Here is a 26,812-nt window from a genome sequence, read left to right as displayed (position 1 = left end):
ACTATCACATTAAAATTGAATGGAAGTTGTCCCACAACCTTTATCAAATATGCAAGCAATTTTGCGTGTGGAAACTTTCCTCTGTATAGAGAAGTGGAAAATTACAGATATAGACTCATATAATGTCCGAATCGGGAAGGAACCTCAGAGGTCATCAGTTGAACCTTACTCCTGCTTCTGGAAATCCCATTACAAGCTCCCTGCTGTTCTCTATTCCCTGATCCTGAGACACAGCCTTCCTTGGCATCCCTGAGCAAGCTTTTCATTCACTGTGCAACGCTTGTTAGACAGTTTTGCTTATGTTGAAGCAAAATACTCCTGGAAACTTCCACCCCTCAGACATGGTGTGAATAAGTACTCTTCTCTGTGAGAGCCTTTGAGCATTTTAAGGCTGTAAACTTGATCTCCTCTGCAACCCCTGCCCCTGACTAAGCATTTCCTGTTGCTCCAAATGACCTGTTCTATATCATCACCAGACATGGCCAGATACCAAATTCACTTGCATGGAGTCTTTCTCACGTGTCTCTCCTTTAACTTAGGAACCAGATCCACATGAGAGGTTAGAGCAGGGGAACCTACCCTCAGGGATTCACCCAAAGGTGCAGGCATGGTTCTACAGGGTGAAACCTCACACTATGGGATAGATGGGTTTTTGTTTAGATTTTGGCAAATGAGGCTATTTCTTAGGAGATAGCGTGATACTGTTGACCACAATCTGAAGGAGCCTGCTACTCAAAGTTGATATTTTTCAGGCACACCCAAAGAGACAGAGAAGGTCTTTCAGAAACTACCTGAGCTGCACCTTCCTTAATCCATCTGGGTAAAGTGGCCCAGAATAGTGCAGGTGAGGAAGACAGTGTGGATATTTCAGAGCAAGTGGAGGGTACAAATGATCAGGTGTGTTTGCTGCTTCCTGCTTCCTGCCCCTACAACTGGGGCCTGGGGCAGTAGGACAGGCAGGAGCATGCGCACACACCTGTGTAGACACGTGTGCACTCTCACAAGCACACACACATCCTCAAGGCCGTTCCTATCAGCACACCTACTGGCATGTTCCTATCAGCACACCTACTGGCATTCAACTACCCAACGGGCAGGAAGTACAAAGCAGGTCTTTACAGGAACGGCCCTGGCCTCTCTTAAGGGGACTGAATGAGTTTATGGCAGAGGCAGTTTTGAACAGCCAACAAAACAAAACAAAGATCTTATTTGGTTTATCAAGCCTGGGTTACACCCATTGTTCAAAGAGCCAAGCAGCCGTTAATCAGTACCCAGGCCTTTGAAAGGAATCTTGACCAAATAAACATGAGTAGATATTTGTGCTACACAGTGATAAAAGTACTATTCTGGTGGGAAAGCAGAATCACTAAGAATTTAGGCTATATCTTTCCTTTCTTATCAAAAAAAAAGGGGGTGCAGCACCTGCCCAGAGATTTAAAAAAAGGAGAGAAAAATCTATAACTGATAATAATAAAACCAATTGCAAAATAATGCTCCCTGGGGCTTTATAGAAAGAAAGTATTGTGAGTCAAAGTCGCAGGAGAAAAATCTCTCTCCCCAATTTCTTTTTACATGCGCAAACCCACAAAGGGGAAAGGGCATGATTTTGAAACCAGAATGTTCTATTAAAAAGAAAAATCATATGTCAGAACTTGAGAATGCAAAAGAATTCTAACTGCTGGGTGTGAGGAAAGTCATGATGTATTTGTCAATGTTTTTCCTGTTCAAAAATGTGTCATGACTTTTTTGACAACCCAGTACATCATCCAGAGAGATGGTTGTGAAATACCAATCATGTCTGATAAAATGTTCAGCCAACTCCATGGAACATACCTGCACACCTTTGACCAGAAGCATGGCCACCATTGGTTTCACACATCAGGGTGAAAGGAAATTCTAATCACACCTCTGAGGGGAAGAAAGGTTATTAATTAGAGAGCCCCCACCTTCCCAACCCAGATAAATGTTGTTTGCTGAGAAGCCCAGCTTGAGAGGCAGCTGGAAATAATCTGCCATTGTTTTGGAAAGACTTTCCCTAGATCCTCTCGGGTTATCTTGCAACCATTCTACAGACCTCCCATCTTTCCTGCTGGCTGTCAAAACAGGTTTGTAGAAAAAATAATGTTCCCAGGAATGTATGGAGCTACTTGCCATGGAAAATGACCTTCCTAAGGCCTGGGAAGAGATTAAAAAGCTGGTTTGATCTATGGCCTTCATGATACAAACTCCAAGGGAAGGGGCAGCCTGGCAGGCTAAGTACGAAAGTTCTAGAATGTGTGGCAACTTAAAAAGTTGCCTTCTGGGAGTCGGGTGGTAGTGCAGCGGGTTAAGCGCAAGTGGTGCAAAGTGCAAGGATCTGCGTAAGGATCCTGGTTCCAGCCCCCAGCTCCCCACTTGCAGGGGAGTCGCTTCACAAGCGGTACAGCAGGTCTTTCTCTCCCCCTCTCTATCTTCCATTCCTCTCTCCATTTCTCTCTGTACTATTCAATAATGACATCAATAACAACAATAATAACTACAACAATAAAAAAGGACAACTAAAGAGAATAAATAAATATTTTTAAAGTATTAAAAAAAAAGTTGCCTTCTGCTTTATTTCTTAATGCTTTTTCAGCCACCACAGTGCAGATGCTACCATGACGAGAACCTGACTTCCCTGGGTAGATGACCCCACCAATGTGTCCTGGAGCCCTGTCCCCCCAGAGCCCTGACCCACTAGGGAAAGATAGAAACAGGCTGGAGGTATGGATCAACCTGATAACACCCATGTCCAGCAGAGAAGCAATTTACAGAAGTCAGACCTTCCATCTTCTGCACCTCATAATGATGCAGGGTTCATATTCTCAGAGGGATAAAGAATAGGAAAGCTTTCAATGAATGGGGATGGGATAGGGAACGCTGGTGGTGGGAATTGTGTGGAATTGTACCCCTCTTATCCTATGGTCTTATCAGTATTTTTATTTTATAAATAAAAAAGTTGTCTTCTGGTTTAGTAGTGGGCATCTGGAGAGTTAAGCCAACTCTATGAACTGTGATTCAACTGAGTCTTCCCTCTTGGTCTCTTAAGCATTTTGAAAGATCACTGGGAACTGTTGAAACACTTCTCAAATAAGAAGAATGGGTGGAGAGCATCCTTGTACACATCCTTTTCCGATGTACACAGGGCTGCCTGAATTTTTAAAGGATTAGCATGTAATGAAATACTTCACACCTAGTGAGGTTTTGGATTTGGAATCTCAGTATCCAAACATACTTACTATCTCTAACCTCCCATTTATTCATCTATAAAACAAGGCTAGAGGGGGCCAGGCGGTAGTGCAACTGGTTAAATGTACATGGCACAAAGTGCAAGGACCGAGTAAGGATTACAGTTTGAGCCCCTGGTTCCCCACTTGCAGGGGGTTGCTTCGCAGGCGGTGAAGCAGGTCTGCAGGTGTCTCTTTCTCTCCCCTTCTCTGTCATCCCCTCCTCTCTCAATTTCTCTCTGTCCTACCCAAGAACAACAACAGCAATGACAACAATAACAATAAAGACAACAAGAGCAACAAATTGGGGGGGTGGCCTCCAGGAGCAGTGGATTCATAGTGCAGGCACCAAGCCCCAGCGATAACCCTGGAGGCAAAAAAAAAAAAAAAAAAAAAAACAAGGCTAGAACCTACCTCAAAATATCTATAAGAATTAAATTCATTAACTGAATTATAATGTTTTATCTCAGTACATGAAACACAGCATCCAGGAAACAGGAAATCTTACTCTTACTGACTTTTCTGTGGTGACTCATTCACAGGATCTAGATATTTTATGCAGGAAAATCAACATTATAAAAATCAGTATAAGGAGCTGGGTGGTAGTGCAGCGGGTTAAGCGCACGTGGTGCAAAGCACAAGGGCCTTGTAAGGATCCGGAGTCCCCAACTCCCCACCTGCAGGGGGTCGTTTCACAAGCGGTGAAGTAGGTCTGCAGGTGTCTATCTTTCTCTTCTCCTCTCTGTCTTCCCCTCCTCTCTCTATTTCTCTGTCCTATCCAACAACAACAATAGTTAAGACAACAATAACAGTAACAACTACAATGAGTGCAACAACAAGGACAACAAAAAGGGAAAATGGCCTCCAGGAGCAGTGGATTTGTACTGCAGACACTGCGCCCCAGCAATGACCCTGGTAGCAAAAAAAAAAAAAAAATCAATTTAATAGAAAATGCTAGATTTAGCATCAAAGTGCTAGACTCTTTATTATTTATTATTCTGAATATACATGTTCCCATGACAACCAACTAGTAAATTTCTGCGTAGATTTTAAAGTTGTGAGTTCCAATTCCAGCAACAATACTAGTTAGCCATGAAATCATAAAAAAATTCCTCAGAGAATAGCATGTCAAGTTCATAGAGCTGTTTATACATCACAATAGACATTACCTATGATTACAGTTAGTTTAACAGCAACAGCTTACCTTTTTTAATGAAAATTTAAGCGCTTTTCCAAAATTTTTGTTTTGTTTTTAAGTTACAGAACTACATTACACAATGTTTGGAAGTCAGAAAAGAAAAGAAAAAAAAAAAGGAAGAGAAAGTGTAGTTCTACCCACTTCACATAGCCATGATCTTGTTACTGTATTCTCTTAGAATAGAGACTACTACAGTTCTTTCCTGCCTTCTGTCCTCCATCCTCTTGATTGTTTAATAACTTTTAATCAGAATAACACACACATACATAACACCACCACCACAAAAAAAAAAAAAAAGGCTGAGAGAAGTAAATTACATAGGCTGCAAGGATTCTATCAAATGGACCTGTTAGCTTACGACCCTTATCAACCTCTAAGTGCTCAATAAATAGCTGGTTCTCTGTTAATGTAAGCATTGTCAGGAGGAACCTCAGAAAACCCTTGGGATCATTAGACTGCCAATATTTAATTCCCTTGGCTCTACACATCGGGGCTAGTGGTGCTATTAGATATTATCCATTCCTGGATCCTAAGGAAAGGCCTAAGAAAAGGTGGGAAGGATATGTAAATTGGCTGTGGAGAAATCCCTGAGGTGCCCAGCATCTTCCTGTTAGGAGAGCCACATGTACATGTGGACCTCAGATAATTAAAAAGAAAATAGTAAGGGAGTTGGGCGGTAGTACAGTGGGTTAAGCGCATGTGGCGCAAAGAGCAAGGACGGGCATAAGGATCCCAGTTCGAGCCCCCGGCTCCCCACCTGCAGGGGAGTCACTTCACAAGCGGTGAAGCAGGTCTGCAGGTGTCTATCTTTCTCTCCCCTTCTCTGTCTTCCCCTCCTCTCTCTATTTCTCTCTGTCCTATCTAACAACAACGACAATAACAATAACTACAACAACAATGAAAAACAGTAAGGGCAACAAAAGAGAAAATAAATAAATATAAATTTTTTTTTTTAAATAGGGGGCTGGGCATTAGTGTAGGGGTTAGGCAGTAGTGTAGCGGGCTAAGCACACATGGCACAAAGTATAAGGATCCAGGTTCCAGCTCCCAGCTCCCCAAATGCGAGGGAGTTGCTCCACAGGCGGTGAAGCAAGTCTGCAGGTGTCTATCTTTTTTCTCCCCTTCTCTATCTTCCCCTCCTCTCATTTATCTCTGTCCTATCCAACAACAATAGCAATAAAATAACAAGGGCAGCAAAATGGGGGGGAAATGGTCTCCAGGAGCAGTGGGTTCATATTGCAGGCACCAAATGCCAGCAATATAACCTGGAGGCAACAGAAAAGAAGAGAAAGGAAAGGAAAGGAAAGGAAAGGAAAGGAAAGGAAAGGAAAGGAAAGGAAAGGAAAGGAAAGGAAAGGAAAGGAAAGGAAAGGAAAGGAAAGGAAAGGAAAGGAAAGGGAAAGGACTCTATTGTGAAATATTTGGCAAGGGGACACTTAGTGAGGAGAAGTGGCGACAACTCATGACACCGCTTCACATAGAAGATAATAAACCTTGAAACTCTTTGCCCTGGGAAGAACTAAGCACCGACAAGTAATACATTCAAAGAGACTTAAGTCTAGAGGACTGGGGAGTCAGGGCACATGGGGGTGGCCAGGTGGAATACACAGTACACAGAGACATCTTCATTTCAGGTAAATAGTGGATCTCTTTGTAGTGTAAGTGATTCTCATGCATGTGGGGGTCACACTCAAATTAAAATCGTGCATCACTTATCTGAAACAAACGTTTAGCTGAAGGTCTTGCATTTTAATTTTCTAAATCCAGCACTGCTACTTGGAGAGGAGAAGCTAGGGGAAAAGTAAAAGAGCTGGAGACCAGATGGTGGCACACCCACTAGAACACACTTGTTATCATGCTCAAGGACACAGGTTCAAGTCCCCCTACCCCCCCCAGGAGGAAGCTTTACAAGGAATGAACAAAGAGCAACAGGTATCTTTCTCTCTCTATGCCCCCTCCTCTCTCCATTTTTCTCTGTCTATATATTTCTCTCTTCATTTTCTGTCTATATTCATTTATATATATATTTTTTTTTAGGGAAGCAGAGACAGAGAAATATGAAGAATGAATGATGGTTTGAGTTCTGTTTATATAAAATGAAGTTGTCTATACGCATCAAAAAGAATATGATTTCTTGATCACTTTTCTACCATTCAGAATCTTCCTATCATAGAGGGAAACTGTATCTCCCTAGTTAAGTGTCTTCTAGGCATCTCTCTGCAACAAAATCTAGGTCCAGGGCATTGGCTTCAGGTCAACATTAGACCCTACGTATTCTTTAAATTCTCCTCTGTCTGTCCTCCACCCTCTCACAGGTCAGCCCTCACTTCTGAGACGGTCTGTGCAGCTGGTTCCATCCTCAGTCCACAGGAATCTTCTAGGCACCAGACACCACATTTGCGAGACAAGCACCATGTCCTGGGGAAAGTACTGGATATATGTTGAACAAATGCCTGCTTTGATCTGTTTCCATAGGGATGGGAAAATGGCTCATTTGAATAGTGTGTTGCTTTGCCATGTGCGTAACCCAGGTTTGAGCCCAGCTTCCCCTGCTTTAAAGGGAGCTTCTGTGCTGTGTTTTCTCACTCCTTCTCCCTCTGCCTCTCTGTCTCTATTTAAGGAGGGAGGGAGGAAGGAGAAGGAGGAGCAGGTGGAGGAAAAGGAAGCAGAGGGAAAGAAGTTGTTAAAAATCTGTCCCTTTCCCCAATAAAGACATTTTTTTGAAAAATCTGTCCCTTAGGGAATCGGGCGATAGCGCAGCAGGTTAAGCACATGTGGTGCAAAGTGCAAGGACAGGTGTACAAATCCCAGTTCGAGCCCCCCAGCTCCCCACCTGCAGGGGAGTCGCTTCACAGGTGGTGAAGCAGGTCTGCAGGTGTCTATCTTTCTCTCCCCCTCTCTGTCTTCCCCTCCTGTCTCCATTTCTCTCTGTCCTATCCAACAATAATGACAACAATCGTAACTACAACAATAAAACAACAAGGGCAACCACAGGGAATAAATAAATAAATAATTTTTTCCTTAAATTAAGAAAAAAATCTATTTCAAATGCCTGTTCCATGAGTATGTACCCAGATTCAAGACACCTGTCCCAACCTATGGGGGGAAGCTTGATAAGCATACTGCAGTGCTCTCTTGCACTCTCTCTTTCTTGCTCTCTCTCATTCTCTCTTTCTCTCCCTCCCCCCCCCATCCTCCTTCCTTCTCACTTTCTCTCCATTCCATCAAAGAAAGAAGGAAAGAAAGAAACTTAAAAAAAAAACAAAAACCTGTTTCTAGCATGCCTTTACTGTCTCCATTGTCCTCATATTTAAAAAGTCCTTAGCTCCCTTCCACTTCTTGCTGTAATAAATCTCTTCGCCATGACCCATACAAGTGAACTAAGTTGGGCCCATATGGGTAAGTATGGAAATGTGGCCCATGGCTCCAGCCTGGCAAACACAACAACCCTGTTCCACTGGTCTTTCTGGGCTTCTGGCATCCCACAAACACCTAGGGGGTCCTCTGTCTCTTGGGATTGTAGAGATCCTGCCTCCCCATGTGAGAAATCACGTTGAATAAGTAATCCTGCACAAAGCATGAGTAGGGAAAATAACCCCAACACGCTGACTCAGGCCAGTTTAAGTCTGAGCATCTGATAAGTGCTTGGCTCTGTCCAGGAAGTAGCTGGACCATGAAATCAGATACAGAGAGGAAGTTTGTCCGTAGGAGGGGCCCCTCACAATGGAGTCTATGAGGACCAAAGAAGCAGGATGAAGGGCCTACGTGCAAGCGCAGACAGTTGGGGGGGGGGTGTCCCTCCACCTCACCTCAAGTGTCACCATGAGTCCCTTTGAAGGAGGGAGGTGTCCTGGGAGTGCTGGTGTCACAGTGGCTTTTGACATTCTCTTTCCCCACTTGTAAGACCTTTTGCTGATTGAAGCAAATGCATCTGTCAGCATCATGATTTTGGAAATTTTCCACTGACAACAGTGATGGCAGGCCCAGACAGTGAGACTGTAAAAATCCTTTGATCCGTGGTAACTTGTCTAAAGCCCTCATATTTATTTATTTGTTTGGATAGCGACAGACAGAAATAGATAGGGAAGGGGGGAAATAGGGAGGGAGAGAAAAAGAGAGACACCTACAGCACTGCTTCACCACTTGTGAATCTTCTCCCCTGTAGGTGGGAATCAAGGGCTTAGGCCCAGATCCTTTTGCATGGTAAGATGTTCCCTCTACCAGGCACACAACCTGTGGGCCCATAAAAAAAAGTCTCATTTTTATTCCCTTTCACGCCCTGTCCATGATAGGTACTTGACAAATATAAGGTGAGTGAATGAGTGGATCTACCTAAACTCCTGAATACATGAGGATGCAATTTGAGGTCAGACTTCAAGCCCTTGTGGGAAAACATCCCAGAGATGTCTGAGCTTTACCACATCCTCGTGTTGTGATCAGAACAAGTTACTTGAGCTCATGACCCTGTGCTTCTGAGGCTGCGTGTGGAAAGTGTCCTGTCTAAATAAGTAGTTCTGACAAATGAGTGAGGTTTCATATATGAAAGTGGCTGTCCTACAGATGGAGACTGATCCGATAGAATGCTCTTTCCACCTTCCACTACAATATCTTGCTCAAGTTAATGAACCTAGCTAGCCAGGCCTCAGTGTGCTCATCTATGAAAATGGGGCTATCAGAGTCACACTAACTTCACTGATTCATCATAAATATGGATAAGATAATGGGCTGGGGGGGGATAACATAATAGTTATACACAAGACTTTCAGGCCTGATGCTCTGAGGTCACAGGTTCAATCCCCAGCACTACCATTAGCTGGAGCTGGAGCTGAGCAGCACTCTGGACTCTCAATCTCTCTCTCTTTGTCTCTCTCTCATTTTCCCCCTGTATCTCCTCTCATTAAAACAAAAAAAATAAAAACTTAAAATTAAACCTGGGTACAATCACACATACACAGATGATTGCCTACACATGGGAGAGGCCATGGATTAGTTTGTTTTAGTATCTATTCTCTGGGTTTCCATTCTCAGACTGTTCTCTAAAGAGGTTGTTATTCTACATTGTTCAAACTTGTTCTCTGCCAATTCACCAGTTGATAAGCAAATGAATTAGTTGATAAATGAGCCCTTGATCTTTTATTATTATTACTATTACTGTTATTTTGAGGGTGATTATTAAAGCAGATGGCCATCCAATTGAGACACAGGTTAGGCATGCAGAGTGTCTGCCGTGGTATCTCAGGGTTGTTTCCCTACCTAGGACATGCCACCAGGTGTTTCCTCATCTTAGAACCCACCCTCCAGGCTTCCTCAGATTGTGCCTTTGAAAGGAGACCCACCCGACAGAGCACTGAATTTGAAAGCACTGAGCCTGGTGTGCATGAGGAAGTACTTCACAGATGATGACCCTAGCCACTCTCTCAGGAAAACAAGTGACCTCTTCCTCCAGTTCCCTCCACCCCAGATCCTCCGGCAATAGCCAGAGAATCGAGCAAATGTTCTACCAGAAGCAGCTGTGAACTTAGTTCTCCTCTCGAGGCATGCAATGCCTGGCTAAGGAAGATAGAGGCTTAGCTTTGGCTTCTGGCTTTTGGTACCTCCTCCCAGAGGTCATTTTTCTTTCCCTTTTATCTGTTAGGATGGTGGGGGGGAAGGGACTGAGAAGGGAGATAAAGATAGAGAGGGAGAGTGAATGGGAGACACCTGCTGCACTGCTTCATTGCATGAAACTTTGCCCTCCAGGTGGGGTCTGGGAGCTTGAACATGGGTCCTTGCACTTGATGATGTGTGCAATCAACAAGGTGTCTGCTGCCTGGCCCCTTGCCCACATTCTTTTTTTTTAAACTATTTTTAAAACATTTTTATCTTTATTTATTAGCAAGAGACTGTCAGAAATTGAGAGGGAAGAGAAAGGTAGAGAGGGAGAGACACCTGCTTCACCACTAGTGAAGCTTTCCCCCTGCAGGTGGGGACTAGAGGCTCAAACCCTGGTCCTTTCACACTGTAACATATGAGCTCAACCAGGTGCACCACTGCCCCCCCCCACCACAATCTTAAAATCATTTTAAAACAATGGGGAGATGACCTCAGCACTGGATAAAACAATGGCATGATGCCCTTGATGTCTACCTCTCTCTCTCTCTCTCTCTCTCTCTCTCTCTCTCTCATAGGTAAAAGAAATGTCTTTTTATGAAAACGAATAGTTATTCTGAGACTTCAAAACATGGGGACCAGGGAGTTAGCTCAATGGATAGAGCATAGAGTATAAGGCTTATATGTGTAAGGCGCCAAGTTCAATCCCCAGCACTAATCAGCACCATGAAAACAATGACAAGGGGAGTCAGAATTCCATGGGTGGTGAAGCAATCTCTGCACTCTTAGCCACCTGATCTGTCTACACAGCCACCTACCCAGCCACCCACTCACCAACGTATCTATCCACCTATCACTTGCCATCTGTCCATCTAACCTATTTACCTATCACTTATATATCTACCTAACTCTGTATCACTGTCCAATAATAATAACAACAGTAATAATAAAATGGGTATATCAGAGAGAGTGCAGTGACTGTGCACAGGACTTGCATGCAAGAGATCCCAGGTTCACTCCCTGGCACCACAATAGCCAGGGCTGGGCAGCTAATAATTAGTGAATTAAAATGGGAAGCTGGTAGAAGAAATGGCTCACCAGTAGAGCATGTATGTGAGACCAACTTTGAGCTCCAGCACCACATTAAAAAAAAAAAAAAGACAAGTCCCCAGTGCTGATCTCTATTCTTCCTCTTCCTCCTTAATTCATGTGTCGATGTAGTAGCTCTGATCGGCCCATTTGGAGCTCGCCACACTTTGAAGGGCATCATAAAAGGTGCTCTCTGACCGGTGCAGGTTGCAAAGCCTCATGGTCTAAAAGCTGGAAGTGGGCTACACCAAGAGTCCCATGAGCCTCTCTGTGCTAGTGACAGCCTACTGGGTCCCTTCATCCCAAAGTCCTGGGTCAAGGTCCCCTGTCCCTTATCCATTTGTTTGCACAGAGGCGAAATGCATCTGGTTGGCATGTGGATAGATTTTTTTTTTTTAACTCCTTTCACAATGTCTAGCACTTGAGACAAAGTCAGTCCAGGTTCTGTGCTTTCTCCACATTTCAGCAGCTCTCTTGCTGGGTATTAAAAATAACTTTGTCTGGTCCATCGAGATCGGGTCCAGGAGACAGGCGCCTGCTATTCTAATCTCTGCTTCACAAATAGCTCTCTGGGGGCTCGAGCACCGCTCATCACTTGTAGGGGGCTCCAGTTACAAAGCAGGGCCAGGACCTAGGAGGGTTGATCCTGTGACCACGACACCATGGGCCACAAGTGGGGACTCAAATTAGGGTGCAGTGAAGGGCGCCCACCACATTCTGTCCCAGGCCTGGATCTCTGAAAGCTTCCAAGCTACCCATCCCCCTTCTTCCCACTTCCCAGGGCTCTGCCAACCCCCATCTCCCTTCCTCCCCCAAACCCATCTTGTTCTCTGAAAGACCATAGAGACCCTGTAGTTGCCAAGGGAACCAAGCCTTTTATTCCATCCCAGTGACTGGCTGGGGCTCCGGAGTGGGGGTGACAACTGATGGCCCAGCCTTTGGAAGATTCCCCCACCAGACTTCCCTTTTTCTCCCCGGGGGACAGGGGGCTGCAACCCCCGTTGCCTTTTCACCCAGCCCTGACTGGGTGGGATGGAGCCTTCGGGCTCTCAGGAGCTGGCCGGCTGTGGGCTGAGGCAGAGCCCTGCTCCCTAGGCCCTCCTCTGGCCCAGGCCCTTTCCAGAGCACAATAGCCTCCATGCAAGGGAAAATTCCATCGCCCAGGGTTCAAGTCTCCAAGGAGTTGCTGGGGCCTCTGTGTTTAGCCTGGAGTGGGCTCTGAGGAGCCGCTGCAGCTGCCTGGCTAGTTTTCCCCCTTGCTGTGTTTTATTTTTAACCCCTGAGCTGCCAAAGATTGTTTTTCCCTAGCTCCTGGGAACCGAGAGGAGGAGAGAATAAGGCTTTGTCCCCTCTAGGGAGAATTAATTGGGAGAGACAGGCAATGTGGCTGGCTCAGCCCCACAAGTGAGAATCTTCCACACTGCACACACACCTCCTTCCTCCTCAACCCTCTCTGCACCCTAAAATAAATAAATAAATAAATAAATAAATAAACAAACAAACCCATGACCTTGATGCAAGGAATAGGGGTTCTCCAAGCCTGGGACTGAAACCCAGCAAAGAGACAAGCCAAGGCAGCCATTTTCTCAGGCCCAGAAGATACTGGGAAAATAGGGATGCCAGAAACTCTGAAGAGCAGGTTCTTTCCTCACTCAGCCCCCAGCCCAGTTCAGCTTTTCTCCCCTTGTCTGTTTCTTTTCTTTACTGATCTGTATAAGAAAATGAGAGAACTCCTCAATGCAAAGAAAAAAAGGACAGAGAGAGAGAGAGCTTTTAAATACCTGGTTAATAAAGAGGCAACACCTAGTGATCCCTCTGTTAAAACTATGAAAGCAAAATGCTAGTCTCAGGAAGATAATTCCATCGCAAATTCACTAGAAAGTAATGAGAAGTTTGATCCATTGCCATTTGGTCTTTCTCTAAATATTTATTTATTCATTCCCTTTTGTTGCCCTTGTTGTTTTATTGTTGTAGTTATTGTTGTTGCTGTTATTGATGTCATCGTTGTTGGATAGGACAGAGAGAAATGGAGAGAGGAGGGGAAGACAGAGAGGGGGAGAGACAGATAGACACTAGCAGATCTGCTTCACCGCCTGTGAAGCGACTCCCCTGCAGGTGGGGAGTGGGGGGGGGGGGCCTCAAACCGGGATCCTTACTCTGGTCCTTGCGCTTGGCGCCACCTGCGTTTAACCCACTGCGCTACTACCTGACTCCTTTTGTTTTTTTTTAACCAGCTCTGGTTTATGGTGGTGTGAAGGATTGAACCTGGGACCTTGGAGCCTCAGGCACGGAAGTCTTTTGTATCACCATTATGCTATCTCTCCAGTCCAGGGTTGTTGTTTTTTTTTTTTCTTAAGAATGAATGAATCCCAGGTACACATCACTGAAAGAATTTAAGGATTATTTGGATGGCATTTAGAAACAGGGCTGATTTCTCTCTTTTGTGCAGTAATCATACTTAGTGAATAGCTATTTTGTGCTATCAATGTTCTATTTACTTTCTTCCAGCATATTAAGAGGTAATTGGCACCTGAGCAGATTGGTAAGAAATCACCAAGCCCATCTCCCCACTTGCAACAGTTGCACCCAAAGCAAGGGCTTCATATCTATCTATCAAGAATGACTGAGGTGCATGACTGGAGAAATGGCTAGAGGGCTACGCTCACATGTCTGAGGTTCCCCAGTTCAATCCCCAGCATGACATGTACCAGAATAATGCTCTGACTTCCTTCTCACTTCTTTCTGTCTCCTGTAATCTGTAAATCACCTCTCTGTGTCTCTGTGTAGTCAATAAAATATAAATATTTATGAGCCCGGGTAGTGGTGCATATCTGGCCATGCACAGGGACCCAGGTCACCAGTTGTGGGGGGGGGAGGTTCATGAGTGGTGAAGCAGGGCTGCAGGTCTCTCTGTCTCTCTGTCTCTGTCTCTCTCTCTCTCCCTAGATAGATAGATAGATAGATAGATATTCTTCTTCTATTTCTCTCTGTCCTATCAATCAGAAGAGAAGGAAGGAAAAGCATATTTATTTTTTTAGAGATCTCTAACAAAAAAAAAAAAGACTGAAGAAGGAAAATACTCTTGTTAAGTAGCAGAAAACATCATATGGATGAATGGACACAACTGCCTGAGTGTGACGGAATGTAGTGGACTTTCTGGGGTGTCTTTGGACCTGGGCTCACTTGTACCCCTGTGGGTGGGGAAGTGGAAGACAAGGGCTCCATAAACTGACATCGAGCCAGAAAGTCCCCACTAACAACAGAAGCCTACAGACCAGTCAGTGCCTTATATATCTGCATATGCGTAACAAAAATCGCCGCTTGATGGCATCTTCTTCTAGCGTTTGCCCTTCTTCCGTAGCCAGTCAACAGCATCAGGTTGAGCCTGATGTAAAGTTTCGAGACCTCCTTTGAATCTGGAGAGGTGGCAGTCGTTGACTATGTGGGTCATAGTCTGTCTGTAGCCGCAGGGGCAGTTCAGGTCGTCTCTGGCTCCCCAGCGATGGAACATAGCGGCGCACCGGCCATGGCCTGTTCGATAGCAATTGAGGAGGGCCCAGTCATAATGTGCTAGGTCAAAGCCGGGTTGACGCTTGCAGGGGTCTGTGATGAGCTGTTTGTTCTTTACCTCAGCTGACTGCCAACTCTGTTTCCAAGAGTCTGGAACAGAGAAGTTCAGTGTAGGCGTAGGGGACCAGATGGGGTGACGAGACATCAAGCGTTGGACAGGGTGGGCAAAGATATCCGCCTATATTGGCAGGTCTGGTCGAGCGTAGACGTGGGAAATGAACTTAGATGATGCTGCATCCCGACGAATATCTGGCAGGGCGATGTTGCTAAGAACTGGCAGCCATGGAACCGGGGTGGAACGGATGGTTCCAGAAATGATCCTCATGGAGGAATATAATTTGGAATCGACCAAGTGGACATGGGGGCTACGGAACCATACTGGGGCACAGTATTCTGCAGTGGAATAGCATAATGCCAGAGATGATGATCGTAGTGTGGAAGCGCTCACGCCCCAGGAGGAGCTGGCCAGTCTTGCAATGATGTTATTCCTCTCGCCCACCTTTGCTGCAGTTTTTATGAGATGTTCGTGAAATGACAGGGTGCGATCGAGAGTAACGCCAAGATAGACTGGCTGGGCTTCATGCCGGATTCTCGTATCGCCAAGCTGCACATTAAGCTCACGCGAGGCCGAGGCATGGTGTAGATGGAAAACAGATGATACCGTTTTTGCAGTGCTAGGGATTAGTCGCCATTTTTTACAGTAATCAGATATCAGAGACTGGAGGCTTGAGGGCATGATAGTGGCACACACTGTAGATCAGATGTATTACCATGTACAAGGACCTGGGTTCAAGCCTCCAGTCCCTACCTGCAGAGGGAAAAGCTTCATAAATAGTGAAGTAGGTGTGCAGGTGTCTCTCTTTCTCTCTCCCTCTTTTTCTCCCTTCCCTCTGGATTTCTCTGTCTCTATCCAATAAATAAATAAAATATTTAAAAAGAAGAAGGAGAAATCACCATTTTATTGAGCCTTCAGCCCTGTTTACTTCACTGGTGCTTGGAGCTCAGCTGTCCTCATCCCTTAAATCCTCAGGGGAGACCCCACAGCGCCAAGGGCCGACTCCCTCCCGTGTAGTAAGACTGAATTTTCAGGAAGTTGTTGGGCAGAAATGGACAACTCAAAGCCTGAACACCTCCATGCCTTTGGGAAGTAAAATGTCGCCTTCCCAGCATGCAGAGACTTTGAGAGCAAGCAACAGGTGAGAGGCTCGGTGAGGCTGAAACTCAGCACCCTTGAACTTGGCGATTGGTCTCACAGAGCTCTCTCTACATTTGGTCCAAGTGGATGGAGAGCCCCAGGTTTCTTGATCTCAATCTATACTCTGCTTAATGTTCTCAGTTACCCAACCAGGGTCCATGCCTCCCCCCAACACACACATACCCCCAAGCCTCCTATACAGCTCTGTCAGGATCTATGAGCCATGGTCACTGCTGGAAACCCTGGACTGAACCATCTCAGAGGTACTTCCTGACACTCAGCTCATCCAGAAAGGCACCCCAGGCTCCCACCTGCACCCAGGGATATTATCAGCCTCCCCCCCACCCCACTTTCCTTTAACTGCTGGCTGTCAAAACTAGTTATGGTGAAGGTAGAACTTCTGGGGGGGGGGGGGTGTTGTTGTTGCTTTTTTTTTTTTCTCCACAGCCCCAGCAAAGCCCTTGGCTAATGCCAAATCTTGTGGAATTGAATAGAAGGAAAGAAAGCTGACTAAGCCATTGGAATAATAATAGCTAACATTTACAGAACGATCACACACACCAGGACTGGTCTGAACTGTGTTCTGTGTGTTAATTAATTCTCACCCTAGGATACCCCTGTAAGGTGAGGACTGTTGGGCTGCTTTTTTGTTTGTTTTTTTCCTTTCTTTTTCTCTCTTTCTCTCTCTCTTTTAATATTTTATGTATTTATTAATGAGAAGGATAGGAGAGAGAGAGAGAGAACCAGACATCACTCTGGTACATGTGCTGCTGGGAATTGAACTCAGGACCTCATGCTTGAGAGTCTAGTGCCTTAGCCACTGCGCCACCTCCTGGATCTCTCTCTCTCTTCCTCTCTCTCTCTCTCTCTCTCTCTCTCTCTCTCTCTCTCGCGCGCGCGCTCTCTCTTTGGCTAAAGAAAACTGAAGCAAGGTTGCACAAAACAACAGGCCATCTAAAGTGCAGCTACTACCTCCTGCCTCCCCACAGAAGCCCAGTTGGGAAGCCCTAGGGTCTTTCCTCAGCACCCAGCATCCAGTCTGTAGCACCATCATCTGCTCTTGTGCTTCTAAGAAGGATACTGTGACACCCCACACCCCGCTTCCCCAGAAGCTGAAGAGGGTAAGCATGTTGTTTTAGAATTGGGTGATCATAGCTTTAGGGTCTGGAGACCCAGGTGCTCCTTGTTCATGAGTGTTGGCTACTTTTCCAGCTCCTGAGCTATATTCTTCTCCTTCCGCTCCCTTCCTTCCTCCATTCTTCCTCATTTCTTTCTGTTTCCCCTTCTTTCAAGATCAGACGAGGTTGGGTGTGTTCAGGGTGGTATGGCTGTAGACTCTCCTTTCTTTCTCCCTTCCTTCCTTTCTTTTCCTTTCTTTCTTCCCTCTTTTCTTTCTCTTTTCCTCCCACCCTCCCTTTCTCTCTTCCTTTCTTTCTTTCTTCCTTCGTTTATTTCTTTCTCTCTTCCCTCCTTCTTTCTTTTTCTTTTCTTTCCTTCCTTTTTTCTTTCTCTCCTCTTTCCTTCCTTCTTCCTTCCTCCCTTCCTTCCTTCTTTCATTCTTTTGCCCTTCCTCCTTCCTGCCTTCCCAGATCCCCTCCTTCTGTCTCTCTCTACCTCCCTTCTTCCTTTTCCCTCCCTTCTCTCATCCTCCCTTCTTTCTTTCTCTCTTCTCTCCTTCTTGTATTCCTTATTCCTCTCTCTTCTCTCTTTCGCCTTTCTTTCTCCTTCCTTTTCTTCCTTCGTTATTCCCTCCATCCATAGACTTTCTACCCCCCCCCCCCGAGGGAAATCGAGAGGAGAAGGGAAATAGATTGAAAAAGAGACACCTGCAGCCATGCCTCACAGCTCACGAAGCTCCCCACACACAGCCCCTGCAGGTGGGTAGTGAGGGCTTGAACTCAGATCATTGCACATGGTGATGCATGTGCTCAGCCAGATGCGGGTCTCCTTCCTGTTTTTGTGGTGGCACTGTGTGACATATCACAGGAACAGTCTCCAGTCAGAGCAAACCTGACAGAGGAACTCACGTGAGCCTCCCTACCCACAGCCTGGAGTGGTGGCAGTTCTGAGCTCTGTTTCAGAAATACGTCTGTTTGGGTCATGAATAAGTGGGGTGGAAAGGGGGACAAGCTTTTTTTTTCTTCTTCTTCTGATTAATGAAGTGAGGCTGCTCAGAGGAAGAAGAGTTTCTTAGTCACATTTCCTGTCTCACACTGACCTTTTAAAAGGAAACCCACACGTACGCCTGTGCCCAAGCTCCTTTCTAGGTCTACCCACAGGTACAACAACAACAATCAGCGGAAAGGCCATAGCAGCCACACAGCACCTGAATCAGTGGAAACAAGAAGATGCTGAGGAGGTCTGATCAGCTGAGATAAAGGGGCAACGTCAGTGGTTGCCAGAAAACGTGGACGAGACCTGAATGTCTGCTCAACAAAGATCTGGGCAGAGAGACAGAGAGAGAAAAACCTTGAGGCAGCTCCTCACCAGCCCCACACATAGGGCTTAGCACCCCCAGCTCCAAGCCAGAGGCTCTGGAAATCCAGAGAGGGGGTTGGCCTGGCTTGAAAAAACATAATGAGGGACTGGCTGGTGGCACACTTGGTTGAGCACACATATTACAGTGCATTAGGATCCATGTTCAAGCCTCCACTCCCCATCTGCAAGGAGGAAGCTTCATGGATCATGAAACAGAGCTGCAGTTGTCTCTCTCATTCTCTGTCTCCCTTTTCCCTCTCAATTTCTCTCTGTCTCTATACAAAATAAAGAAAGAATATTTAAAATAAAAAATAAACATTTAAAAATAAAATAAAAGACTTGGGGGCTGGGTGGTGCAACACCTGATTAAGGGCACACATTACCATGTGCAAGGACCTGGGTTGAACCCCCACTCCCCACCTGCATGGGTGAAGCAGGTCTGTAGGGATCTACCCACCACCCCATTTCTCCTTCCCCTCCCAATTTCTCTCTGTCCTGTGGGGGAGATAGCATAGTGGTTATGCAAAGAAGGTTTCATGCCTGAAGTTCTGAAATTGTGAGGATCCATCTCCCACATCACCATAAACCGGATAAACAAATATTATAAATAATATTTTTTAAATCTGTATCAATTTCTTTCTGCCCTATCAAATAAAGGGTATGGGGGAGGGGGGAAATGGTGTCCAGAAGCAGTGGATTCATCATGCAGGCACAGAGCCCCAGTGATAGCCTTAGTGGCAATAAAATTTTTAATTAATTAAATAACTACTTCTTCATTAAAAGACTTAATGATGACTATAATATTTCTCCTGGGAATGGAGCTTCCTGAACTACTGAAGAAAGAATTGAAAGAGAACACAGAAGCAGCATGAAGCTAGAGAGGACTAGGTTAGCTGGTGGAGGGAGGCAGAGCTATCTTTCTGTGGTGGTAGCCCGCAGGCTGACTGACTCCAATAGGAGCAGAGATGACACACACACTGGACTGGCCTGAGAACTGACTACAGTGGAGGGTGGGAGGCAGAGCCCAAGACTCCTTAAGATGGAAGGGACCAGCTGCCCTCAGACATTTAGTCCAAGGAGCTCCACAGAAGAGCTTTTAAATTGGGAATTTTTGTTTTAAAGATTTCTTGATTGGGCTGGGGAGGTAGCGTAATGGTTGTACAAAACACTTTTCATGCCTGAGGCTCTGAGGACTCAAGGCTGTAGGTGTCTCTCTGTCTCTCTTCCTCTCTATCTCCCCCTCCTCTCAATATTATTTTATTTTATTTATTTATTTTTAATTTTTTTTAATTTATTTCTGTATTGGGGAATTAATGTTTTACATTCAACAGTAAATACAATAGTTTGTACATGCATAACATTCCCCAGTTTCCCATTTAACAATACAACCCCCACTATGTCATTTATCATCCTTCATGGACCTGTATTCTCCCCACCCACCCACCCCAGAGTCTTTTACTTTGGTGCGATATGCCAATTACAATAAATTTTATAATTTTAAAAAATAATAAAAAAGAGAGAGAGAGGAGAAGTGGATAGGGAAGCTTCCCCCAATTCCATGGGATTCCTATCACATGGCACCTCAGGCTCAAACCTAAGCCACATGTATGGCAAGGAATATTCTCTACTTGGTGAGACATCTCTCAATCTCAGCTGAGTTATTTGCCAACCTCCATGACACCTCGAATCTCCTCAAGCCCCTCTGTCAACCCCCAAGAAGTCTCCTGCCCCGGTTCCCAATTCAGCAAGTTCCCTAAGGGACTTACAGCGGTTTGATTGACAGAGAGTGGGGCAGCTCCCTCAACAACCTATTGCCTCAGTCCTCTGGCAGCCCCCTGCATTCCTGTCTGTGCAGACCATGCCAGACAGAGAGCTCCCTTCCTTCCTCCCTTCTGCTCTAGCCAGTCTGAAGTCTGAGCCAACAGGCTGTAACCTTGGAGACCATGGAGGCCCCTCTCCATCAAAGGAGGAGACCTCGAGAGCTCATCAGATGGCATCCATGGAGCTGGTGCCCCTCAGCAGGTGGGCATCTTTATCCTACTAGCCAGCACTGCACACTAGAGGTCATTCCCCATCTACTTATCTCAGGAACCCCCTCCCCAAATCTGTTTCACATTCCCAGAGTGTCTCTGCCTGCTCTTTGGGGTCACTTCTTTTGAACTCACGTTTTGGTTATGACCACTGGGTTTAAGTCCAACATATGTGTATGTGTGTCTTGATTCTGCCCCTAACAGAACTCAGGTAAGCACCTTAACCTCTTAAAAGTCCTGGCTTCCTAACCTACAAAATGGGACTTGTGTGGGTTTGAGGAGACCTCTGGGATGAAGGTTTTGCTTTCCAAGGGTTAAATCTGGGGCCGACAAGCTAGCTCACTTGTTTTGTTATGGGCTGAGGTTTGGGCCCCCACCACAGGGGAGGAAGCTTTTTGTGCTGTGGTGTCTTTCTCTCTGTTTCTCTATCTCTGTTTTTATCTCTCTGTTTCTCTATCTCTATCTCTGTCTCTGTCTTTCTGCTCTTGACTTCTCTATGTTGTTGGGTATCTCAGTGTATGGCAGCTGACTTCCCAGAGCAGACACTCTGCAGCAGCCAGCAGAAGCTGTGGGATCGTCCTGACCAAACCTGGAAAGTCACAGAGCACCACTGTCTACATGCTGTACACCAGGGAATGGGAGACTGACTCCACCTCTGGGTGGAAACAATGTCAGAGGATCTTCAGACAGTCACAATACTGGAAGCCCATCACCAAGTGCAGAAATGCTGGGGTCCCTGACGAGTCAGAGCGCTTGTTCTAACTGGCTGGCAGGCTCTATTCGATGGCAGTAAGGGACAAAGAAACCAAATCTCAGGTCTCTGCCATACCTGCAGAAAGGAACCGCAGAGGAAATCACTAAGATTAGGCCCTCTGACAGAGCAGAGGCTGATGCTGGGTCCCCAGCTGGAGTGTACCTGGGTCAGACCACACAGGCCAAATACCTTCAGCCCTCTCCTGGAAGTGTTCATCAAATGCCTGTGTTGAAATGTAACACCATTCTGTTTGTTGCGTATTCCCCATTTGTTGATTCAGAGCTATCATCAAAAGAAGGGGGGGGACACAGAATAGCTCACTTGGACAGTGTGCTGCTTTGCCATGTGAGTGGCCCAGGTTGGAGCCCAACCCCTACTCCACTGGAGGAAGCTTTGGTGCTGTGGTGTCTTTTACTCTCTATCTGCTTCTCTACAACTCTACTTCTCTCTTTCTCCCTCCCTCTTTTTCTTTGCTCCGCCCACTCTCTCTCTCTTCCTCTGTCTCTATCTGAAAAAAAAAAGTCTTCCCAGAGTGGTAACGTCTTAGTGGCAACCAAAAATAAAAGGAAAGGGAAGAGACAGAAGGCAGCACATGCAGTAGAGCGTCTTAGCACGTGTGCGGTCCTGAGGCAGAGGCCCAGCACTAAATGGGAACACCACGGATGGCGCCAGAGGACACCAGGGATGACTGAGCACTGCTGTGGCGACTTTGCCCTCTCTGCCACTCTCTCTTTTTCCTCTCATCTCTCTCAGTAAAGAAAATATTGGACTGTTAAGCTGCTAAGTGGTATTGTGCATGCACAAAGTCCTGGATTTATTCCCTGGTGCTTCATAAAAGGAAAAAGAAAGAGAAGTGGGGGTAGATAGCTTAAAGGTTATGAAAAGAGGCTCTCATGCCTGAGGCTCCAAAGGCCCAGGTTCAATCCCCCGCACCACCATAAGCCTAAACTAAGCAGTACTCTGGTAAGGAAGAGGAGGAGAAGAAGAAGAAAAAAAAAAAGAAGAAAAGAAAGGGGGCCTGCTCCTTTCTTGAGCCCAGACCAGATTCTGGTGACCACCAATGCCTTTTTAAACACACAATGCTTCTGCAGCCATCTTGACTGAGATCAGCCTGAGTCTCTACAAAAGGGAATTAAGTATATAGATAAAAACGAGATAAATGAAAGCAAATAGGAGACCAGACAGTGAAACATGTTAGAGTGCGCATATTACCATACACAAAGACCCGGGTTCAAGTCCCCAATCCCCACCTGCAGGGGGCAAGCTCCACAAGTGGTGAAGCAGGGCTGCAGGTGTCTCTCTTTTTGTCTCTCTCTATCCCCCTTCCTTCACAATTTCTCTTTGTCCTTACCAAAAATAGAGGAAGAGAAAGACAGAAAAAGAAAGGAAGAAAGAAAAAGAGAGAGGAAGGAAGGATGAAAAAAAGAAAGATAGATAGATAGATAGATCCAGGATTGATGAATTTATCATTCAAGCACAGCACCCCAGCAATATAACCTTGGTGGCAATAAAATTTTTAAATACATAAATAATAAAGAAAAGAAAACAAACAGAGGAGGTTTATATTTTTTCTTTGTTTTTATCTCTTTATTGGGGGAATAATGACCTGCAAGACAGTTGTTACTGTGTACAGTCTCATTTCTCCATGATAAGCGTCTGCGCACCACACCCACCACCACCTGACAACTTTTAAAGCTCTTCCTAAGTTCCTCTAGAGACACAGACAGGAAGGTGGGTTCCCAGGGCCCTGAGAATCCAGGTGGTCACAGCTGGCCTATAGCCTGGCTCTCTTGCCTACTGTCCTGCTTCCAGTCACTCCCTGTTCCTTTTAGAAATCAAGATCTGGGCAGTAACGCAGCGGGTTAAGCGAGTTGGCGCAAAGCGCAAGGACTGGAGTAAGGATCCCGTTGATTCCCCGGCTCCCCACCTGTAGGGGGTTCCCTTCACAGGCAGTGAAGCAGGTTTGCAGGTGTCTATCTTTCTCCCTCTCTGTCTTCGCCTCCTCTCTTCATTTCTCCCTGTCCTATCCAACAACGACAACATCAACAACAATAATAACTACAACAACAATAAAAGCAAGGGCAACAAAAAGGAAATAAATAAATATTTTAAAAATTAAAAAAAAGAGAGAGAAAAAAATCAACATCTGGGAGTCCCCACCCACAGGGGAGTCACTTCACAAGCGGTGAAGCAGGTCTGTAGGTGTCTGTCTTCCCCTCCTCTCTCCATTTCTCTCTGTCCTATCCAACAACAACAACATCAGTAACCACAACAATGTTAAACAACAAGGGCAACAAAAGGAAAAATAAATAAATAAATAAATAAAATTTTTTTTAAATCAAGATCTGCGCAACAATCTGGAGTCACTGTTTAATCCCCATAGTGTGGAGGTTTGGGGGAATTGGGAGCAGACTGAGGGTAGCTCAGAGATGGGAACCAGAAAAGCGGAATTGACGGTAGGGGGAGGAGGGTGGGAGCTGTACATAACCCAGGGCGCTCTCACCTACCCTAGGTGACCAACCTCTGCATGTCTGGTGCATGCTGGGTGGTCTGCTCTGAATCACCAAGGCCACCCTCCTATTTTAGAGGAAAGGGTGACAGAATCAATGTGTGCTCACTAAATACCATATGGTCCCTCCCTCTTCCTCAAACTTAGTGCTCTGACCAATGGACTATACATGACGTGCGTCACTTCTGAGCCCAACTGTTCAGACATGGCATGCCTCCTCAATCCCTCTCTTCCGGCCATTGTGTCCTCACTCTTCCATACCCCATTGACAGTAAAGGTGGAAGCGCGTCTACCTGTACTGACTGGAGCAAGAAATGAAGTTTGATCCCACTAAGCCGCTTACCTTTGAGTAGATGACACCATCTGAGCCTGGCTAACAAGGAACTAATGGCAGAGAAGGAAATAGGAACGCTGACTCACCTGACCTTATGCCTCTCAGATCCCCTTCCATCAAGAAAGCAGAATCACATCAGGTGGTGAGATCTTTTTCCCAGGGTGATGAGCCTCTCAGCCTGTGCAGTGCTTTGTACTTTACAGACCATGTTCACAGACCCCCATCTCACTCGACCTTCCCAACAAACTTGCCAGAATCATCATTAGCCCTACTCTGTGGGGACTTGAAGAGACAAGAGCAAAGTCCTCCTCCTCCTCTTTCTCTCATAGATGAATAAGTGAATCTTTAAAATTAAGTAAAAATAGTGGTCCGGAGGTGGCACAGTGGCTAAGGCACTGGACTCTGAAGCATGAGGTCCTGAGTTCAATCCCCAGCAGCACATGTACCAAAATGATATCTGGTTCTATCTCTCTCTCTCTCTCTCTCCTATCTTTCTCATTAATAAATAAATAAAATCTTTTAAAAAAATAAGTAAAAATAAAGGCCAGATGGTGGCACACCTGATTCAACACACACGTTACAATGCACAGGACCTGGGTTCAGGCCCCTGGTCTTCATTTGGCAAGGGATGAGAGTAGGGAGCTTCCTGAGCAGTGAAACAGGGCTGCAGGTGTCTCTCTCCTCTACCTCCCACTTCTCTTTCAATGTCTCTCTGTCTCTACCCAGTCATTAAATAAACATGAAAAAAGATTTTTTTAAAAAATAATTATAAATAAATGAATATTTGTAAATAAAGTAAAATAAAATAAAAATATGATGGCCCTCCTTTCTCTTCCACTCTCCAAGGAAAGCACTGGCTGGCATAGACTCTTTTCTCCACAGGTTTATTTTTGCCATAAGTTCACTTCACTCTAAATTTCGGGCTAAGAGGGTTCCAGCTGCCCTGATATCTACAGGGAAGCAACTCAATAAGTTGCAGAGTCATTACTGGGAAACTCCACCCTCAGGAGTCCCAGGTTGAGAGAGTCCCTTCGGTTGGTCCCTGAGAAGACACGGCCACCATGTTCTCATCATCCCAGCAAATGAAGAAGTTAGATTGAACCACATCAGAGCAAGATTTCTTCAAAAAATCCAAATCAGATGCAGGTTCCTCTTCTCCAGCCACAGAGAGTGGGCCGGGGGGACCTTCTGGAGCTGCTTCCCTTTTCAACAGAAAGGGGAATGGTTGTGAGCCCGGGGTGGTCATTCGCATCTGGGAACAGATGACAAGTTAAAGGTCAAGGTGAGGCCTTGAGCTCTCCAAATTGCAGCCTCAGTCCCAGGGAACTAAGGCTCTCCCTTGGGAGGTATAACACTCTTTTCTTTCCCCAACCTGAACTACCCATAGGCACCCAGTTAACCTAGTGACCCTCAGCTGCTCTGCCCTCTTTCAAGTGGATGATCCAACCCCGGAGTCCCAGTCTCCCTCCCCCTCTTCCTCCATGGGCCTCCATGGCTGACTTCCATCTTTACCTTGCTCCCACCAAAACTATCACTGAGATGGGACCATCCAAACAGGAAGTCCTTAGCTCACACCTGACCCCGTCACTCTGAAGTTTATGACCTCAAGCAATTCATTTAACTTCTGGGACCTGTACAATGAGAATAATAACAGGATTGGTTCATAGTGTCAGTGTGAGGATGAAGCAAGGGAATGTGGGTAAATCACTTGAGAAGATTGCCTGGTTCACATGGTTTGTCATATGCTGAGTCCAAGTTAACAATCTCCACCCCAAACCCTGGAGACCAGAAGTCATCATCTTGCTTTTTTGATTGGGATGTAATTGAAGTATAACACTGTATTATTTTTTAGGTATACAACATAATGATTTGACATTTGTATATACAGGTATTGTAAAATGATCACCACAAGTTTAGTTAATGACTTAGTTAACACATCTCCACACATTGTTAATGATTTTCTTTTTCCTTTTTGTTATTTTCTTATTTATTTTATTGATGCTGTTAATTTTTACTGAGCTGCAAGTGTCTCTCTGGGGCCTCATCCACGTGTGGTTTCACTGCTCTTGGTGCTTTTTCATTTAGAGACAGTGATAGAGGGAGAGACACCACAGCTCCCACGCTTCCTCCTGTGCCAGAGTTTGAACCAGAATTGCACACAGGACAAGGCACACGCCCATCCCAGAGAAGTATGGCCCAGACCCACAATTTCTGTGTCTGATTGATGAGGACTCTCATGATCTACTCTGCTAGCAACTTTCAAATGAATATTATAACAATGCTGTAGATTCCACCCCTAGGATTTATTTATCTCATAGCTGCATGTTGGCATCTTTTGACTACTTTCTCCATTTCACCTTCCCCACCCCTCCACACCTATGATAACCACCAGTCTGTTCTCTATATCTGTGAGCCTAGATTTTTTTTTAATTTACTCCTTTTATTTTTAATTTTATTTCTTTATTTTGGATGGAAACAGAAGTTGAGAGGGAAGACAGAGACGGGGGGGGGGGGTGTTAGGCGGTAGCACAGCAGCCCAGCAGGTTAAGCGCACATGGTATGAAGCAAGGACCGGCATAAGGATCCTGGTTCAAGCCCCCTGCTCCCCACCTTCAGGGGAGTCTCTACACAAGCGGTGAAACAGGTCTGCAGGTATCTATCTTTCTCCCCCTCTCTATCTTCCTCTCCTCTCTTGATTTCTCTCTGTCCTATCCAACAACAATGACATCAATAACAACAATAGTAATAACCACAACAACAATAAAACAGCAAGGGCAACAAAAAAGGGGTAAAAATAGCTTCCAGGAGCAGTGGATTCATG

This window comes from Erinaceus europaeus, chromosome 16, assembly GCF_950295315.1.
Source record: "Erinaceus europaeus chromosome 16, mEriEur2.1, whole genome shotgun sequence".
Lineage (NCBI taxonomy): Eukaryota > Metazoa > Chordata > Mammalia > Eulipotyphla > Erinaceidae > Erinaceus > Erinaceus europaeus.
This window is presented reverse-complemented; position numbering follows the sequence as displayed.